This window comes from Cataglyphis hispanica, chromosome 3 (genome assembly GCF_021464435.1).
Source record: "Cataglyphis hispanica isolate Lineage 1 chromosome 3, ULB_Chis1_1.0, whole genome shotgun sequence".
In the NCBI taxonomy this organism is placed as follows: domain Eukaryota; kingdom Metazoa; phylum Arthropoda; class Insecta; order Hymenoptera; family Formicidae; genus Cataglyphis; species Cataglyphis hispanica.
In genome coordinates this window covers 4510075-4528744 of record NC_065956.1, presented here as the reverse complement: position 1 = coordinate 4528744, position 18670 = coordinate 4510075, and the positions used below count along the sequence as shown (strand labels likewise).

Genomic DNA, 18670 nt, shown 5'->3' with positions numbered 1-18670 from the left:
TCCCTCGCCGCCTCGGTTACACTCACCCTTCCTACACCCTTTGCCGCCTCGTCCCTCTCGTCGAAGGAGAAGCAAAGCTGGCGAAGGGACGAAGGGGATTGCGGGATAGGGTAGGTAGGTAGGTAGGTAGCTCGGGACTGTCACTCGGTGATGGATGATTCTACCCCAACGCGATCAATTCGCCTGCCCCACGCGCACATGCCTCGAGGGTGAAGCTTACCCTCGTGCCTTGTACGCCGCTGCTTGTTGAGGAATCGCGATGCTTCCTCTCGATCTAGCGAGAAGGTGCATTCCTCTCTTGCGAGTGCCCGAATTGGCAGGAAGGAATCATGCGTTCCTTTAAGAAATCGATAGGAGATACGAGTCGCCGAGACAATATGAAAGAAATGTGCCTACATTCTTGGTTTCTAGATAGAAATCAAATAGAAAAGCCAATCCAAGCACGGAAGAAAGAAACGCACTTGTTTACAAAGATGAAAATTAATCATTGTCGCTGCATAAAAGTTGAAATATTTTTCTCATAATTGTTTTTATTTTATTTTTAGTATAATTAAATATGTATGTATATATTTTTTAATAATTTATAATTTGACAAAATTCTATCATACACGTAAACTCTGTATTGCAAATTTAAAGTAGACTGAATATACAATTAAAATTCTATCATCATAAATTCTGAATAAAAAAAGCTTTAAGAGAATTATGTTTATTTATATTTAAAATTTAAAAGAATATCAATGTAAAAATTATTTTCAATAATAAAACGCATTTAATAAAACAGCTTATTTATTAATATATCTATTAGTAAAATTAAAAATATACTATTAAGAGATAATCAAGATAATTATAACGTACATGCAATAATAATTAAGAAATATATTCATAAAATCAAATTATAACCGACACTGCACACTGTAGATTAAGACCACTTTTTATCTATGTCGCGGCATCGTTTAAGAGCAAGCCGCTTATCGTGCGGATGGCGACAAAATTTGTAGACAAGCTACTAAAAACGTTAACGACCGCGCCGCCGAGCTTCTCTGCACCTCCCCGAAGGAAAAAGAGAGAGAGAGAGAGAGAGAGAGAGAGAGAGAGAGAGAGAGAGAGAGAGAGAGAGAAAGAGTTGGCTTTTCGTTACTTCTTACTCTTCGTTCCGGCTCTCGCGCACGCTCTATCTCCCGGTTTCATCTAATTTGCATAGTAATTTTAATCAACGTTACCGCAAACTACAATATATGTACGTAGCTACACGTGCGCCGCATACGCTCCTCGCATAGATTTACGCACACAGATGGACAGCTTGGTACATATCGTACAATCCGGTGAAGTCCGTCGCTCTCTCGCCCAGAGTTCACCACCCTGTAATTACTTTCCTCTAACGGTGCGGCACGTCAATTCAAATTGCTCTCGAATTACCTACAGCACCGAGAACATGCTTTTCGCGTGTGCATGTGTAAGTAGGAGAGGTGGAGGTGCTAAAAGAGTGGATAAATGAGCGATGATGCAGCCTCTCGGCTGCTCCGATCCAGGTGAGGAAGACAATGCGGAAAGAGAAAAAGCGAGGGCGAGATCTTTTCTGGACGCGATTTGTGTAACAAGTATACGAGGATTATTCGTTGCTCGAATGCATCGTTTGTTCATTGATAACGCGCGCCCGCAGTCGCCGTCCCTAAAGGGCTAAAACGATTCTTTGGATTATCCACACGGTGAAAGATAACGGCGCTTATCGCGGATGAAAGAAGGAGGGAAAAAAGTGCCGAGAAAAAGAAAGAAACTATGTTGTCGGCCAACATCGCTCACGGCTACGTTAACAACCTCACGTATTTGTAACGGTATTTGCCGAGAAAAATTGTCGCGTGCTATTGTACAGCGGTTGAATACGGCGAGAACTTTGTTATTAACGATGCCGTTAAATCGCATCGGTTAAAAAGACAGTTAAAATGTAAATGAAATCTATATACAGTGGCAGTCTGTAAAAAAGATTTGTAAAAAATCTCAACGAATAATAGTTAATGAATAAACTTAGGGTCAAACTTAGTGCATAATATATTTAAAAATGCCAATCCAAGAATTGATATATATATCTATATTTATGTTTATATATATATATATATCAATATTAATTGATATGTATTTTTTATTTTTCAGTACTATAAAAATATAAATTTATCATAAAAAAATTTATTTTTACTTTTAGATTTATTATAAACAGATATTTTTAATAAAAACGCGGATATACTTTTTAAACAGAGATTTTATATGATGAAAATGAGATTGTAAAGTGAGTGAATAATGATGGATCCGATTATATTTAATATATTATTCATCACACACACATACAACAATATAGATGAATTTAAAGTCATGTTATGTATTAAATTCATATTGTTAATCTAAATATTTTGACGATACGATATAAAAATGAGTATATTTTTCCTGCTATGTTAAAAAAAAATTCTTAAGATTGAAGAAACGCGCTTGTCCTAATAACAAAGAAATTTCTCACAACCGGTAACAGACGCAATATAATCCGTTAAACAAACTTAAATTTCGAGGACTGAATATTTATATATTGCCAACCTTTTTGTATTGTCGAGTGAAAAGAGATTTTTTTACCGCTAACTAACGCTAATACGTGACAACTAAAAAATGTGTTGTCAAACAGTTGTACAGTATGAAACGTCATACAAGACAGAAGACTATTTCCAGGTTTGAAGACTGCCAGGCAATAGTCAATTTTGTATTCTCATTTTTCTACTGTTACAGTTTCGACGAATACATTTTTTAACACATCACAGATCCGTAAAAAAAGCATTAGCTAATTATCAAGAATACACAAAAAGATTATTATCGGCTTTCTGCCATCCAAAATTGAATTAAATGAGATTATTAGTGTTCAATTGTCTGATCTCTATCTCGCAGCTACTTATTTTTCGATACATCTACTCACCGGAAAGTAAAAGTACGCCTTACAATCCTGTTCGGGATACTCGCCGGCTCTCGCACTACGGCGGAGATATTCTCGATCTCGTTGGCCTTCGTGATTCCGGTGCTTCTTCGGAAAACTGTCGATCACTCGCACAATTGCGACGCACAATCGGAGCAACGCGGGACAAGTCGCGCAAGGTCACCCCGGCAGTTCTAATCGAGCGACACGTTTGCTTGACACGTAGACGTCGTGCGAGGGTTAACGGGTTAACCTTGAAAAGGAAACCTGGTGACGACCGTATACGCGAGGCTGGCTGTTTTGGGTGGCGCGTTTAGTGCGGCGGGAGAAGCGCGGACGCGACACACCGGAGACTCCCCGTGAGTACCACGCGAAACATAGAAATCGATAGAATGGTTCTGGCACATGCGTGCATCACGGTTTTCCCCCTCCCTCCCCCTCTCTCACTCACTCACTTATTCCCTTGCTAGGGGAGAAACCTACGAGGACGACGACGAGCGGCGGAGGAGGCGAATACGGCGGGGGCTGCGAGCAGGAAGCGGAAGAAGAGGAAGACGCGGGCGGTAGGGTTGTAGACGTCGCCGGCGCCAAAGTAATGGGAATTTCTTTCTCGCGCGTTTGCCGTTCTATGTGTATCTCTTCTTTCCCTCTCCTTTACCTCTGCTCGTCGGCGAGCTTTTTTCCGGAACGGGAGGGCTTCGCCCTCTCTCGTACCTCTGCTCGACTCTTTACGATGATCGCGGAGCGTACATCCCTTGAAGGTGTATTACAATCGTTCGCGCAAACAGCGCATCGTGTTAGAGATGATATTTCTTCTAAAGAACTTTGCGAGAGAGTATATCTACACTTGGGAGTGATTCGCGCGTATACACTCTAAAATATCATAAAGATAATATTATTAATACGAAATAATGATGTATATGTCATCAGGCCCTTTTTGTAAAATCTTTTTTCAAAAGTAAAAAGACAAACATTTTTATAGAAAATATAAACCTTTTAAATCAGCTGGGTTTAAAGAAATTTAACCTTTAACATATACATATCACAATTATATACATATATAATTATTATATATATATACATATATATCACAATATATCCTTCATATTTATATTTAATTTTTTGTTTTTTATATTTTTTATTTCTTGTTTTTAACGTTTCTTACATTATTTTTAATTTTAATTTAATTATATATCTTGTAATATAAATAATAAAAATAATAAAAATAAATAATAAAAATAAATAATAAAATAAATGATAAAAATAAATTATATATATATATATATATATATATATATATATGTATATAATATGTATAAAATATCAATAAATGTGTATATCGTGTGACGTGTACAAGACAAAGAAATTGAAATTTGCCGGTAGTATGTTAATAAAGTATAAATTTACTTCAATAAAAAAGGGACGACTATTTCTTCTCTCTCAGCAGGTTTTACGCTATATCGTACCAAAGAGGTGCGATTCAAGTTGAGATGAAATTTGTTTCAGCTTGTTCCACTTCGCTCGAGGGTTAGTGCGACGAAATATTGCGTCGTCGGTAACGTACGACGTGACGTGGGAGAAACGATAAGGAATCAACGGTGCAGCGAAAGAGCAAACTAAAGTAGAACAAACTATGCGTAAGACAATCACGGATAAACGTGGCTGGATAAAGTCCAAGGAATTTATCGTTCGGAAAGGATAGCCGGCGGGCCACGCTTTCCGGTAAATTTCTACAGTCGTAAATTTCAGCGCGCGTACATCGGCAAATTTTCATAGAAGAGAAAAATCCAGAGATTCATTCGCCTTACAAATAAGAGTGTTTTTGCGGAGGAAAGATAAATTTCTCGCGTCCAGATACGCAAAATAGTTCGCGGTTTTAAACTTGACCGCTGGAATAGGCTCAAGATTTATTTGCGCGCTGCGGTAAAATGCGACAACGCGCGGTATCGCAAGTATGGTAAAAACTTGTGAACGTTTATTGTTCATTAAATGCAAACTTTTGCAAATAGAAATAAAGAATAGAACGAAATTTATTATTTAAGCTAGGAGCATGTATCACACATTAGGTATATTAAAATTGCATTTTAACGGCAATTAGATATTAGTTCACATGTTAAGTGAAAAAAATTAATAAAAGTAATTTTAATCAAGTTTTTTCTTGATGCAACTACAGCGCTACCGTGAAATTTCTTCCATTAACAGAAATGATTTGCAGACTCGTAAGACAAATACCGCCGCGTAAGAGGCATTGAGATTATGTCAGCTTAAAAATAAATTTAAAAACATTGTTCTAATCATAACCGTACAAACTCGGAGACTCGATCAATCCGATTAGACTGCGTAATAAAACTGAAATTGATATTGATGAATTACGACAGACGGAGCAAAGTAATAAATAGTGAATAAAGTTCTATGGCGATCAAACAGATTCAGACTACTTTGGAAGCAATTGTAAAATGCGCCGAGCTACGTCAGACTGAAAATGTTGAAAAACAGAAAGAAGAAGCGCATCGTCCTGAAGTAAAAGTCGAGAGATAGAGGAGAGATCTGGAGAAATTGCTGGAACGTAGCCAGGTTGTATTTTCAAATGGACACCAACGCTTGCTACTGTAGACTCGTGCCAGAAAGAATTAAACAGCATCCTTTAAATCGCGAATGACAATCGCGTGGTAAGTTTCGTTTAATGGGATGGCTCGATCTCGGCGAGCAAGTTCGGTAATTGTAGAGCTGCATTGTGTTTTTGAAAATAATTCACGTTGTAAGCATTTGTATAACGATAACATTTCGCTCAAGATATATGATTCGATGAATAGATACAATTCATGAACAATTCATACAATTCGACGATGCGCGTTACTCTCGCTCATTTAGATGCTTATCGAAGAAACGCCAGTTTCTCGGGTAAGAGAACGCCGCGGGGGAAAAATGAACGCGCTGCGCCGAAGGAGAGAGAGATCTCGATGTGGGATGCAGGTTTCACGGTGTCATGGCAACACCCGTCGAAAACGTCTTTGGCTCCCCGTTACACTGCCAACGGGGCTGACTGGGAAAGAAGAGGAGAGAATGCGCCGCGACGTTGAAGAAGCGCGGGCGGCTCCTTCAAAAGGAAAATCGGCCACTCGATCGAGTTCCCATCCGGCGTGATGCTTGCGCCTCTCGCCGTCTTATCGGGCGGACGGTGGCGTGTGCTGAGCATATTGGAAAAGCGATAAGAAAGAAGGCCAGGAATTATACGTTGCTCGAACATTCACCACCGCATTTCGCGCGATATTTCATGAAAAGATCTTACCGTGGCAATTATTAGCTATCTATCAATTTTCTTTTTATTGTCGAATGTAAGATTGTTTAAAGATATATTACTTTTCTGACAAAATTTCAAAGATAAAAATTTTGCTTTCGTCGCATTAATTATTAAAATCTGTCTTAACTAAATTATTAAATTTTTTCAAAATTTTATTTTGAAGAGCTAAGTACGATAAACTTATTCTAAAGCAAGCGGTAGAAAGTTCAGATTTTAATAAATAAAAAATGTGATTACTTTTTCTTTTAGCTTTTCCATCATATCTTCTGGACACAAAATTAAAGACTCAATGTTATTATCTGTTATTATCAGGGAAACATCATTGTCACTTATGAATGGTGAGGCACGTGTATTTCTTATGTACGTTAAAGTAGAAGTATATGGTATATCAATAATCAGAAATAATTTTATACAATAAAGATTTTAAAATAATTTAATGAGACACGTGGTCATCGAAAATATCTCTTCCTATTTTAAATTAAATTTAGGATACATTTTTTTAAAAGAGAGAAAGAGAGAGAGAGAGAGAGAGAAAAGAATGCATTTCAATTTTGTTCATAGTAAACCAGAATAAATTAATAACAAACGTATTGTATTCTCGTTTCCGGACGAGAATATCCAGTAAAACAATATTGTTACAATATCTGCATCAATGTATTGCACTTTCATCAAACCTTTTTTTTTATTTTTTTTTAGTTAATCCATCAATTGAAAGCCGCGCGCGTATCGCTGCCGAAACGCAATGTGTCATATTTCGGCTCATGCACTCGGGCGAATTTAGGATGTGTGCGCGAGGGACCGAACGTGCGATTTGAGTCTGACAAATCTGAATTGTAAATTTGGATGCAATTAAAAGTGTATCACCGGCAGCGACGGCAGCCCTGTCTCGCGCGCGCGGATGGCTGGGGTTTGAATCCGCAATTAAGGCGAAACATTATATAACGATCGCCGTAGAAGAAGGGTCGAGGGGTATCGGGTTCTCGCTATACGAGTTTTTCCTTCACCGCAGAAAAATTAGCGTCCGCCCGGAGATCGCGATACAACCAATAATTATTGGCCAATAACAGCCGTATAGGCTCTCGCGCATACAAATTACATCTCGCTCGGAATTATGCGTTGCAAATTTACGCGGCTGTCAAAATTAATTATCTAGTCCCGATGAAAAAAAATAATTAGTCGTTTATCTATTTATCGTTAAATTGATTTTGCTGCATGATATTGTGAAAGAAAATGCAGTTTTAACCATATAAATTTTTGATAATAGGTTGTTGACACATAAAAATTGCAAAACATATTTTAAAAAATATATATATATATATATACATATTGATGTATCATACCGATAAAGCAAAGTTTCTCCTTTACGCATTTTGATAGATCTGTTATAGTTTCCTTTATTTTTGCATCGCATATTAGCCTATTTTTATTTTATCACTCGATTGCGTTTCGCAAAGTGCGTTTCTTGATGCGCTTCAAAACTGGAAGAGTGTCCTCACTAGGTACCTAAATTTAAGCCGGTGTAAATGTGGATCGTATGAAGTGACTTATCGAAGTGGCAAATTTCATTAAGGTGGAAAATTGCCAGTAAGCGAACATCGATATAGGTCGTTCATTGTGCTAGTCACTGATAGCAGGGAAGTAGAGCATGTGATAAGGTATCGCGCATTCTAGTTTTATCGCGTTAATAATATTTATAACAAAAGTAAATTAAATAATAATAAATTTTTAACAAAATTAATGATAAAACTTGCACAAAAGGTATACGTTTATATTTTATATTCTATTTTCACTGCCTTGATGTTATTTCTCTTATCAAGCAACGAGAAGCTAATATATTGATTGCACAGGTAACAGGTTTAATCGAGCTTCTCGTTTACCTTCAACATATGCCTGAAGCGTGTAAACATTCTATCACCTCGCAAGTCATAATATACTGTTGCGCATAGAACGTTATCATAAAACATGATAATAACACAACAACAAATCATTTTATTCACTTCCTCCATCGAAGTTTCACAAATGGCAATTATTATAATTATTATTTTATTTTATTACCAATTAGATCGAAATATTGTGGAATTAATAGTACGGACATAATTTATAAAGTTTTTATGAACTTTAAATGATATAATCATTTATTTTTCATTTTTTTTTTGGCACAAATTTTATTAATCTATTATAATCATTTTTTTAAATCTTTTTTTGCACAAACTTTAGATTACTTATAATACTTGTCACATAGAATTGTTTTTTATATAATTGAATTATTCTGTCATTTCTGTGGAAAAATCCTTCGTATGAATGTTGATAGAAACCAGAAGTCACATGCAAAGGAACCATTTGTTGTTCTTTCTCGAACATTATACGGCAAGTGAGATAGCATATTATGTATCGAACAACGTGTTCAAATCTGGAAGTGATGATTGTTAGACGATGTCTCAGACAGTTTTATGGCGATGCAGAGAAATAATCCACGTTTCGGGATCGTCTTCTCGAGCCTGTTTGTTATTCCAGCCCTATCACAGCGACAGAGCTACGAAGAAAGAAACGCGAGATCTGTCCTCGTAGCATGATTTTAGAATTTTAGATCATGGATATGGCTTGTTAAATCGTCAACTCTACGATCCGTAGTATTTTTTACAGCTTATTTCGGATTTCTTAAAAAAACTTTAACCACTTAAATTTTGAGATAGAATTTAAATATAATATATAATATAATTTATCTTCTTATATAAATATACAATACGAATAAGAATGTGTATACAAAATGTGCTTTTATATAAATACTAAGACTATATTAGAACGAACAAGTTGATGAATTGATAAGGCTCTAAATAAAAAATTACAATTTTAAATTTTAAATTAGGACGATTAATCAAAGAAGTGATAAACTAAAGGCACAAATATATTACATATACAATATTTTCGTCGCAACTTGTTTGTGCATTATTAAAAAAATTCTTTTCAAAAAAGAAAATATCGTTTGCTCTAACAAAACGAGCTTTTGCAAATCACTATTTTATATTTAAAAAACTTTGAATGACATTAAAGCGAAAACTTTAAAAGAATTAATTTAAAAAATATGAAATATTACCGCGTAATACGATTTCATGAAAGCACCATTCATTCCTTAATGAGAATGGAATAAAAAAAGATTTTGCGCGATGAGAAAACAAAGCTTCGGACATAAATGAAAAAGATGATGCAAAGAAAGAGAAGAAATAAAAATCAGCATTGACTTTGTTACGCCTTCTTATAAGATTAAAAGCCACAACTGGATGTATTAACGAAGTCGCGCGCTTTGACACGTAGGGGCGACGACTGCGTAATTTTTAATTATTGGAAAGAATTGCGGTCTTATCCGTCTCGGTTTTTTTTTCTCAGTCTCGTATTCATGGATACTGAGTGCTCATATTACGTATGTAAATACTTTGCGTACGCCTATGTGCAATCTCGGGTGTGCATGCGTGTTCTGTGCGATTTTTTGCTTCGAAATGCGCGTTTTTATATCCTACCGCTTGTTTGCGCGATAATAAAATACGTTGAATATTTAGAAGTAAAATGTACTTTTTGTAATAAATCAATCATTTTAGATTTAATTTAATTCAATTTGAATTTGATGTAAATATTATTTATATTAGCCCATTATGTGTGTGAGACTATATCTTATATCTCGTAAAGATTTATACTGAAATTATTTAAAACATATTAATTGTGAATTAACATTAAAATTATTTTGCAAAATCGTGTCCATTAAAAATTAATATTTATTTGAATGAAATCAATTATGCAAAGATATTCGTCGAGAAAATATATTTACAGCCATATTTATTGTAAATAATATGAAATTAAAACTTTGAATTGCTAAGAATATTTGCATACATGTTCAAATATTTTATAAATAAGAGAAAAATAATTTCAAGGAAAATATCACACATTTTCCTTAATTCCATAATCCGCTTTGTGCAAACTTGGAAGGATTAACAATGTATCGTAAAAGTCACATAATTTTCTTAAAACATATCGTGTTGAAATGTTTCGTTCCACGCTACGACTTCGCGCAGAATCAATGATGGCACATCGACTCTTGCCATGCTTTCTTTTTATCGCCATATTTTTCGCTTTCCGCATTCTTTCTTTCTTTCTTTTTTTCTTGCTCGTTGCGCGTGAGATCGTGAAGCGAAATTCATTACAAGAATGCAACTTCGTTTTATTGATGAAGAAATAGTATTGCTATTTCTGATATACATATATATTCATTGTATTGAACCGTAGGTAACATTTCATCGAGTTTTTTCATGTTAATCTGGCTTTTCTTATTTCTTAAATGTGTTTTTTCGGAGAGATGTAATGAGATTGTTTTTAAATAATTTTTAAATCAACTTAATATATTGACATTCAAAATTAAGAGTAAGCTTAAAGTATGATTTCTATCATATTCATCAAAAATTAAAATAAAATCATAGATTTGGCCGATTATCTTTGCAAAATAAAATGCATAGCGCGAGATTTAAGTTTTAAATTCTTTATCGATAATTTTATGACATAAACTCTATGAGACGACAGATCTCATTCACAACTTGCACTTTTTGTCATCGACATATTCTCATCTTGAAAGTTCAGGACTAGCGAGAAGAGAGAGTCCTTGCAAGGCAGTCAAATTAAAGGATTAAAGGACACGTGTGCTTTGACATTCTCGTGTCGCGCTACTTTCTTTCTCAGCGTTTTATGATAGAAGCAATGCTTTACAAATAGATATGTATTTTTTTTTCTACCATGCGATCGTTCTCTCTTTATCTCGCTTTTCCTTACAGTTTCTCATTCACACTCTCGTTTTACCACTTCACTTTTCTTCTCTTTCTCGCGCTTCCTTTTTGTCGCATTTTTTCCCTCCGTACATAATCCACGAAGCTTCATTTATTTTCCTTTGAGGTTGTTTTCCTCGAATCGCCCTTGCGCAGTTCGCATTAAAGCGTTAAATATCATCCGTGTGAAATGGGATGCGCCGCTGCATCCTTTTCGAGAAGCTCGTGTACTGCAATATCGCATGACTTTGCCCCGCGCGTGCGCGCACCGCTTGACAGACGAAAAATTGAAGATTTGAGATGAAAGGAAATCGGAGAAAGTCGAGCCGAAAAAAATGATGGCGCTTAAGCCCCGGTTATTTATAAATTTCACGAATATTACACGCATATGGTATGGTACAAATCGGTTTTAAAATATTTCCGTCAAAATATAAAAATCAATTTTTTCTATGAATATAAAATATTTTATATACATTACATATACATATATAAGACCCTGTTAATTATATTCAATTTTCTTTTATTTATTTGCATAAAATTATACTATTATAATTTGATTAATGCTATGATTACGAAAGAAAGTTGTCATTACGCGGATAAGACGTGGATAGCGACGCGGTTATTTTTAATCCAATGAATGGAAATGAAAGCCGCTATTGTATATGCGTAGTCTTAAAATTACATCACGGAAATTTGAATCCCGATACATATAACAGAGTTCCCTTCCCGCCTCTCTGCGAATCTCGCGCGAACCGCCCCATGGGAGAGGGTGCTCGCCGTTGTACGCCAAAACGGTATGCCAAATCGAATGTGACGTTATAATGGAAGCGGCATTAGTGGTTTTACCCGGCAGCTTCGAAACGAGAATTACGATGGAAATGTCGCCGCCTCCTTGAAATCGCACTGAGATACCGTCTCCCTTTCTCTGCAAAAAAGACGCCGCGAGCTGAATACGCGATCAAACTATTGATTAAACGAATACCGAGGAATAAACTTGTATGCGTGCGATACAATAACGACGACAATAATTATGCCGGAGGGTTGACACGTAACGAACAATTATTCATGGAACGATAAGAGCCAGTCTCTGGGATAAGTTAAAATTATCTTTCAAATCATTAATTAAAAAAAAAATCAAGTATAATTATGATTATAATTTTAACGAGATAAAATGCAAAAAGTATTGTAAATCCGATTATTGAAATATCTCTCGATTTTTTAACTGATAGATACACAATCCAGAATAATACTTTAGTCTTTGAATTAGTAAAACGTCTATAAAAAGACTTACTTGTTCAGCTCGAAAATCCTGAACTACTTAGATTCTGACTATATCAGTTTATTTCTTGAATATGCAATAAAAGAATTAAAGAAGTAATTATTACATAACTAAATATAATTGTTATAGCATTGCTAAATTCTTACGCGTACAAATACAAGTAGTACGTTACACAGCAGGTGATCCTTGGCAAACCCTTGGCAAACACAACGAGCACTCGGAGTAAAGAGCGAATCACCGCTTTGCTACCACCGGCGGAGCCCACGATTGTCCGCATATTTGACAAAAGCTACGGGAGTCATATAAAGGTCAAAAATGAAGTAACGATTTTGTCGTTACAAAGCGCTGGCGCGCGCGCGCGCGAGAATTTCCGACATTTCTTCGGACCCCTTGTGAGTAATTGGTCGCCGCAGGGGGCCGGCTGAAGTCGCTCTCTTCGTTATCGTCTCGTACGTTTCGGTAGTTGCATGCGTACGAACCGGAACAACCACCGGCAACCCGCAATTTCGAAACTGCTTCTCGAGATCGGAGCAGGACCGTACGTATGTCCGTTCCGCCGTGATGTCACGAGCAACGTGAATCGCCCTCAAACGGAATGATAGGAGGGTAATCTGATGTGCGTGCCTGCGAGCAATCGCGAATCAAAGAAAGTAATCGGATTAACTCGAGGGTGGAATAGCGCAAACGATTTAATCCACGAACTTGGGATGGAATTTATGTTGCTCTCGCCGTTCGATTGCCAGCGCAAATTCGTTTGTTTGAGAATCGGACGCGTGTTCATCCAAGATATGAAATGTATTGATAACAAAAGAAAGCAATTTCTTTATAAAATTAAATTGTGTTATCATTGGAACAATTATTTTAAAATTGAAAGGCCGAAAGGCACAAATAAATATATTTCTTTTAAAGAAATATAATTGCGTATAAATTACAATAAATTTTTTTATAAAACGTGTAACTCTCTGTCTAATGATTATAGGATACCTCTGTGTAAGAATAAAAAGTGCGCCATGAAATTCAATAAAATGCACGCGCTCTAGTAAAAAATGCAGTTATAAAAGATCTTTCATCGCGGACGAGTAATCCGCTTTGCCTTGTGAACTCAGAGATATTTCCTAAAAATCTCGTAAAGATTTGGCGGTCCTAGAGATGAATCAACTATGAATCCAGCACTCACATCTGCATCGTAGTCCTCACGATCGCGTTTCTCTCTTTTTCTTTTTTTCTCGTTACACTCCGATTTCTAATTCTCGATACCTCCTTTCGCTGAAGTACGACGTCAGTGTCAGTCATGAGGGTGACAACCAGCGGGAATCGGAATCGGGAAGAAAAAAAGCTTAGCCTCGACCGCGCGCGGGTCTCCCATTGTCAAGAAACGTCAGTTCCCGCGTCAGTCTCCCTCTCGACGCGGGTCCCACTCCATTGACGATTCGAACAGAGGCGAAGTGTCGACGGTGTGGGCCGGGGTGCCGCGTCGCCGATTCGAATCTCGTACTCGACGCGGACTCCATTCATAGCCTCACATAATGGCCGCGGTAGAACATACAGAGGGGTACGGAGAGGGAGAGGAGGTAGAGATAGAACCCAGGCGTCAAACGCGGTCGTCATGACAGAGGTGGATTCGCGTGTGAGCGCTTGTGTCCTGTGGGACACAGAACGTGCTCTACTCTCCATGAGCTCTATGAGAGACCGAGAGCACTGACGCTCTAGAATCAAGTCCAGAGCGAGGGGTGCCGGGGCGACGCCCGTCGCGTTGACGCGTAAGCGGAAATATACGTCGATATTCCTCCTCCATTTCCCCCTCACCGTTCAACTCTCTCTCTCTCTCGTCGAACTCTCCATTAGCGGTCACAATAGCGCGTCGCCGAATATTATATGCGAGGAACGCCTCGTCCGTTTTCGAGATACTCAGCTGTCGAGCCAGCGGCGGCCGCGTTTATTTTGCATACTGGACTATTGTTCGTACGTCACGGACGAGTCTCTCTCATATCGCGTAACACACGTAATTTTCGTGCGTGCACGCGAAATTTAGTCAATTGCGTCGCTATTCCGCCACGCGTTATGAAATTAAAAGATGATTGTATTTTCCCGAGGAGATATTCGATTTTTGTCATTTAATTTCATTTTTTTTAAATAAAATTACAATCTTCACGCGCTTTTTTAATAGCGCAAAGCAAATGCCTGATATCGTACATAAATTGGATTTTTATGTTCGTTATATATACGCAATTTTAGTTGAAAGTCATAAACAGGTGATGCATCATCTCACTCGCGAGGGTCGAGACCAGTTTCCAGTTTAATTAATCGTTAATATGAAATTCGTGATGTATACGCGCGTATATTCCGGCATGTACTTCATCAGAGAACTAGAGATTCTCGTATCCGCGAGGGGTGAGCCGGAGGGATCCGAACGAGTCCCGCAAACGGTACAAAGTGGACGTTCTTGAAAATATAATGGTGCGAGCCATGCGTGAACGTAAGTGAAGTCGCTGGAAAGCGTGTCGAGCATTGTCCGGCGTATTACGCATTCCCTGTGTGTCTTCCGTCTTTAGAAAAAAATCCGGCGCACACGTTCTCGGCAGGTGTGTATACGGAGGCGGAAGGCAGTCACTGCGTCGCATGTCTTTCTTCCGGGATGCAAGTTTTGTGTTTACATCGAAATAATAACTGTGAAGAGAGAAAGAGAGAGAGAGGATGGATAGATGCTGCGGTGCCGGATATAAGATGAATAGAACGCACGGATGGAGGGCTTGCAAATTAATTTCGAATTGGTGTCATTGGCATTATTGCCGCCGGCAGTCTCTGTAGAATATAAAATATATAAAATAATTATCTTGAAAACAAAATGATAGATAAGATTGTCATACAATTTTTAAATATATTATACGTAATATAAAATGTATAGTAGACAAAAAAAGACTGTATGAACAAGAATGGCAAGAAAGGCTTCTAAATACAAGTGGTTTTCAAATTTAGTTTTATAAAGGTTTTATCACTTATTTTTTGTGTGTGCCATTCTTTACGTTCTTGTATCAATATTTTCTCCTCATTCTATACAATGTAGATAAACGCGGAAGATTAAGCGTGATTTACGCTAACCGATGTCGGTGCACCTGTCGTTATGCAGAGAATGTATTGAATTCGTCTTTAACATCCCCAGCATTCTCACAGTCGTAGTGAACAGACTGAAAACAAGGTGTTCTGGACTATAGAAAGTTATTCGAGGTTCGTGGCGCTGGTTATCCAAGCCGGTCCTGTGGCAATAACGACCATTGCTTGGTATTACTGAAGAATCGCGAGAGACATTGGCGCATTATTTCCCGGTCGTGCACGCTCCACGGATTCGCGGTACTTCCGGAACAAAGCCACGCGCCGGGGCTGGGTGGTAACGCGCGCGCGGGGGCGGCGGGAAGGCATGTAGTTTGCGAGAAAAGCTTTCTTTTTTGCTAGGGTCAATTTGCACGAAGAAGGCGACGGCGAGGTCGAGGGGCGACTCGCCGCCGCTTTCTTTGGATCTTCGCTTTGTTTTCTTTCTTTTACGTTAAAGCTCGGCCACATCGGTTGCTTACCCTCTCGCTGAGCTACATCCCCGACACCGACTCCGCCTACGCGAATAAAAGCGACCCGTTGCGAGTGGCTGCGATAATTGAGTGTCTATCCCGCTCTATGGTAATTAATCGTTTGCCAAGAGTACTCGTGGCTGATTTACTCACGGTTGATTTACTCAGTGTTTCAATTGTTTTCGTTTCGATCACTAAGATTTCTACTTTTGTCACGTTTTTAAGATTCTTTCGCAAAGTCACAATGTATTTTAAATTATTTTTATCGCGAACGAACTGTCTTTCGCTAATATTACCCTTTCCATTATAAAATGACAAAGTTTCTAATGAATTTGCTTTACCTCAATTACTAATAATTGTTTAACATCGAGAGCTATAAAAGACTCTTGATGAATTTAAGAGTATAATAAGTATAAATTTAGGAGTAAAATAAGTGTATACGCGAAGCTTCATTACTCAGTTTTAAATTGATTTGTGTTTTAGTAAAAATTTAATAGAAATTTTAGTACAAGGTTTAATTACTAAGACAGTTGATGTCGAAAATTAATTAAATATGTCGCAATAAATCATCAGTCACTACTAAATTCCCCATTAAATGTTTCCCTTCGGTTAATATTTCATTGCAGTTGTTGGCCCTTATAGTTCATATTAGTCTTTAATCGAGCAGATATTGGAATTCCCGCGACAGTTGCTCGTTCTGTGCCATCTATGTCCCCAATAAGCAAAACGAAATTTGGCGTAATTTCGAAGAATGGCTGCGCGCCATGGTATTTGCGCTGGTCGACTGTGAAATTTCAATTACACGTGTACCCGGTCTGATTTGATTATCCAGGCTGGCTTGATTACCGATTCGATTGTTACGTCGAATGCGCCGAGGAAATCGTTTCTATTTGCACTAGCATGCAGTACGGAATCTATTATGCAAAATGGTTCTACATGTTTGTTAGATCTCTTTTTTTCCCGATTCTGAGAAAATTCTGTACAAGACTGCATCTTTGTCTCTCTTTCTCTCTTTTTTACATATGTCTCTTTTTGCCTTGCCTGTTATTGTACCTCGTGCAATTCCCGTCCTCACAGTAAGTTGTGATGCGGCAACTTTTGTTAGCGGCTAGAAAAATTTTGCAGAGATGCGAACAATTGCCATTGATCCTTTCCCCAGGAGATCATTATGGTCTTTTCGCGATAATTACATGTCAGCTGTGCCTCTGTTTCGATAGAAAAAAAATTTAGGCGTTACCCGCATCGCACATTGCTGTTCCGAAGCCATAGCTTTATTATGCGATAATTTTGTCGATAGAATAATATTTGCAATTGATCTTTGCATACAAGCATAATAATTAATCCAATTAATCTTAAACTATGTTAAAGATATTTATAAAAATTTACTTATTTATTATTTCAAATAATTAAACTATATATTACCTAGTAATATTACTAGTCAACATAAAAAAAAATTAAAAAAATTAATATATCTACAAAAAATATAATTGACAAATAACTGATATCATTTCAATTGTTCAGATTGTATAACGATAGTAAAATCTATTATCTCGCAAAATAATCCATATATTTATTGCACGATTTAAACATGCAATCAATGATCAATGTTTGGACATCTATGGAGGATCGTGAAAATTTTAAGGCTGTTTTACCGTCGATCGATGATTTCTTTCAATCTGACAAGACCGGTTCTCCATACCCTCAACCGATTTTGTATTTGTTGTATACTATATCTGACGATGCGGCAACCTCAATATCTGCCGAGTTCCAAAAGAAGAAAGCGATCCATTGAGAAAAATGTGAGGAAACCAGGAAAAGAATAAAGAGCTATGATATTACCAATTTTATTTTAAAAATCTGATTGGCTTAGATTTCAAATTTGTTTTTTAATCAATGTAAAAAATGATCACTCTATCGTGTATCACACATGAATCCTTTTTACAAAATATAATATTTTAATGCAAATGTGTGATGATATTTTAAAAGTGTATTTATTTAAAAAAATGTTTCTTTATATATTTAAAGTCCACTTTAAACAAACTTAATTTTCGTCACAATTCAAGACAGAAATCTATTTATAATTTTATATGTCTCATATTGTCTCTAATGTATATATGTATTTTTTAAACACGGGTATATTTTGTTTCTGATTTATAGGACTATATAAAACACATAGATAGAATTATATTTCGAATTATTGAATTATTATCTCGCAAATTATAGATCGTCTAAAGTAAATCTAAGAATTTATTTTTGATAATTATTTTTTATTATTTCTTTACCAGCTTTTATAAAACAGTAGTGTTCTTATAAATGTAAACTATCTTATTTGCCTTAAATAACAAGAAAATATCTCAATTGTATTGTTAAATAAGAATATTAAAATCATAATTATAATGCGCACGACAGCACTCGTTTCCGTGATTTCCAACAATTGGTTCTAAATTGGAAGAAAGTTTAACGCGGTGATAAGAGCGAACATAAATTTTTCTGATTCGAGGAATAAATGGAACCGCATTGTATAGTTCGTTTTAGCAAAGTATGCAAAGTCATTTTTGAAATGGCATCAGTTTCAAATGTAATTATATACTTTCTGTCAAATAACTTAAAAGTATGCAAAACTTCTTTCAGAAGGAAACATAAAGTGCGGTTACAAATCAATTGCTGACTAAACTTTATAAAAATTAAATTCCTCTTACACAATTAAGCATACACATATTACTTTTCTTGTTTAATTCATATAAAAAATTTGATCTCTAACATTGAAAAATTGAATTC

The 18670-nt window shown here is 36.6% G+C and overlaps 1 protein-coding gene across 3 annotated transcripts in view; it reads right to left on the bottom strand.

Annotated features, from left to right (window-relative positions):
• Nucleotides 1-18670, bottom strand: part of LOC126848376 (frizzled-2-like) — a 97243-nt gene that overhangs the window by 68374 nt on the left and 10199 nt on the right. Inside the window, exon 1 of one of the 3 annotated variants that reach the window (XM_050589225.1) lies at nt 2951-3277. The exons of the other annotated variants lie outside the window; for them this stretch is intronic. The gene's annotated coding sequence lies outside the window, so the exon portion shown is untranslated. Of the gene's footprint in view, nt 1-2950; nt 3278-18670 lie in introns of those variants that run through there. 3 annotated transcript variants of the gene reach the window in all.